This window comes from Sinocyclocheilus anshuiensis, unplaced genomic scaffold, assembly GCF_001515605.1.
Source record: "Sinocyclocheilus anshuiensis isolate Anshui unplaced genomic scaffold, SAMN03320099.WGS_v1.1 scaffold938, whole genome shotgun sequence".
NCBI classification, from domain to species: Eukaryota; Metazoa; Chordata; class Actinopteri; order Cypriniformes; family Cyprinidae; genus Sinocyclocheilus; species Sinocyclocheilus anshuiensis.
Window position 1 is genome coordinate 136,810 of NW_015536508.1, and position 3,176 is coordinate 139,985.

Here is a 3,176-nt window from a genome sequence, read left to right on the forward strand (position 1 = left end):
AGAAATACTGCACATTTACATTTTTCTCCTAAATAAATTCTGGTAAATAACATTTCTGATAAATACTCCTTTAAAAAGTGTTTTTTTATTATAATTGTATTATTAGTAGACTAGAACACGTGGATATGTTGTCATTCTTACACTATAATACTGAACTCTGATTTCAGTGATTTGGACGATGAGATGGGCACTTGCTTCTTGCACTCTATGTTGCACTTTACTTTTGCTTTAAAAAAAGGATTTCATAGAAATTTGGATTTCATTTGGTTTAAATATAGTTTAATAAAATATTCTTAAGTGAAATTGTTGATTTTTTTGTGGGAAATTAATCGCTAAGATTAATCGATTAATTAGTCGACAGATTAATCGAATATATATATATATATATAAAAAATAGTCATTAGTGGCAGCCCTACACTAGAGACCAGAGAACGGCTCTGACTGAAGTGTTCCTGGAAAATAGCAGGACAGAAGAACATTCCCAAAGTGTTTACTATATCTCAGAGTCCCGTAAAATCTATCATAGCACAGGCGAGAGCATGTGGGTCTGTCTGGATCTGTGTTCTAGCGTTTCTCTAAACACTGATAGTGTGTTAAAGTACAGCATGACAACAGCCGTTCATCCGTGTGTGTCATGTGTAGTGGTGTGTCATGCACTGGATTCACTCTGTGTGTTCATTATTTGATTCAAATTTAAAGTCAAAAGAAATGTCGGAATTATTTCATGAATGGTGGGAACAAAATTGATGATTCTCACTTAAATGATTCTGAAACAGCAGTTTAATGTTTTAGTGTCATTGAGCTTTATTTGACAGTAGGCGAGAGTGCACTTCTGGGCTTCCCTGTAATGCTCCTTTATGGTGATGCTAGCAGTTTTACGGTCTGTTCAACCAGTGGTTTTCAAACTGTGGGTCGCACAAAGTCACTTGGCTGCAGATTTAAAGCATGCGTTGGTTTGGTGCACACGAGTTGTAATAACTGAGGGTTTCAGAGCGATGTCGTTATTAAAAGGCTCGATCGGTCCGCAATATTAATGAGAAGAAACTCGCTCACTGCACTGTGTTCTGCATGAGATTGCATACACCGGAAAATTCAAATGTTACGAAAACTGTTTTAGGTTTGTTCATTCATTTCTATTGTCTGTTTGAACTCGCCGCTGTTTTCGTTATTCATAACATTTCGTATTATTTCCTTGCCATATCATCTCTATACAAAGAAAAATTTGCCATCCAGAGCATCTGTAGAGGAGCTCAGAAATGCTCGTTTGGCAAATGTTCCCATCCAACTTGACAGAAATTCTGCCAAGAAGAATGGGCAAGAATTGAGTGTCAAGATGTGCACTGCTGAACCTGAAGAAATCACAGCTGCAGGAACATAATAAAATGGGGAAAAATGTGTAAAATAGGAACTAAATGCTAGCTCTTTCTCTGTTGTTATTGCAGTCATGTCTTTTGTAAAAATGTTTTCTTATCTCTGTGAGTTCATCAGTCCTGCCGCTTTGGCTTTGTCTTGGCGCTCTTAAATGTGGTGTTTTGGGTTGTTTTGATCTGGTTGTGACTGTGTTTAGCGGCTGGAAACACTTTCCACATTTAAACAGCTATGAATTACAGTTCTGTTGAGACTGTTTTCATTCAGAAATTGCTTGCAAATTTCACAAAAAAATTAGAAATGGCAAGTAACACACTGAATTAACATGAAATAGTATTTTCTTGTAAGGCATACTCTAGTAATTTTTGTTTAATTTACAATTTCATTTTTTTTTTGCATTGTATAGATTGTAAATATTGAGGTGGTTCCTCTATAATTTCACGCTAGCTGTCAGATGCTTTGCGTGTATCTTTTTTTTTTGCAATAAATAATGCTTGCTTTGATATTTTGTAATCTGCATAATTGGCTCTCTGCGCTTCGTTAATGGCCTGAACATTACAGTTAATTACAGGCCTGTAATTTAACGAAGGGGGAATTCAGGAAGTCAAGTGCTTTAGCTTCTAGTATATAAACGTTTTAATTCAATAAGCCTGTGCATAAAAAAATCCAGATTATACCCCCAACTCATGTGTCCTGCTTCATCTGCCTAATGGAAGATTAGCTCTGATTAGCCATTAATTAGCTTAAGTGTCTCCCGCCGACACACACACAAAGCTTCTTGTCAGATTAGCTTCAGGTTGGATCAGTTTTTAAATGTCAGATTGTTATGGGATCATTTATTATTTGCTCTTTGTCTATTCAGATGTTATAATCATGTGCTTTGATTTCTGCCACACTAATGTGAGTCTGACCTTAATCTCAACTCTACACACCAAAATAAAAAGTTGATCCCAGAATCACAGTCCAAACTGAAGCTTGCTGCTGGGTTTAACCAGACCAGACCAAGATAAGTCAAGCTCAAATATGTTATTAAATCATTGTAATTTACTGTTTGTGTTTTTGATGTGAGTTTTTGACTGTTGAAATCTGTTGTGTTCTTATAATGGGATACACGTTTACAAAGTTCATTTAGGGCACGTCAGATAATCTAGATTAACCTTTAGACCAGGCGTCTTCAACAGGGAGATTTAAAGGAAAAGTTCAGACTTTGTTTCGTCATCAGGTTTGGAGAAATTTAGTGTTTGTAATAGGGATGGGCATTCCAAGCAAAAATAATATATTCGAAAATCACTGGGTATTATTCGAATAATATTCGAGATTCGCAATCACACATATGGAGCAGCACTCGGCAGTACTTACCACACATTTGATCAGGTGTTCGTCAGTGGTGCTCAGGATCATTCGCCATCATCCTATCAGTCATCTCTCCTTACTCTGTTTATGTGGTAAGTGAAATGCTATGTACTGTAATGTAACAGGCTACCGCTAGCAAGCGGCTAACCGTGTCCCTTTAGTGGCTCCGTAGAACGCGTTTGTTTTCCGCGCCTTTCTGAATACGGATTCAGCCACACTTCTAACCCAGTTGGGGGGGTTTGTGGTCCGCACAAAACTCATATTTGACATCGTCCCAAGTTACTGTAGCCGTTATATGCTACGCAAGTCTACGCAATACCGGTTCATACCGAATACCGTTGTTTATTTTTGTTATGATATGAATTTTTTAAATACCGCAATACCGGTGTATGTCGCTTAAACAACGTTCGGAACGCGACACTGTTTGAAAGGGGTCCCTTTTCACTGTTGCACTG

The 3,176-nt window shown here is 37.3% G+C and overlaps 1 protein-coding gene across 1 annotated transcript in view; it reads left to right on the forward strand.

Moving 5' to 3' along the window:
- LOC107691397 (semaphorin-6D-like) overlaps window positions 1–3,176 on the forward strand; it is a 32,182-nt gene that overhangs the window by 8,896 nt on the left and 20,110 nt on the right. The window lies entirely within an intron of this gene.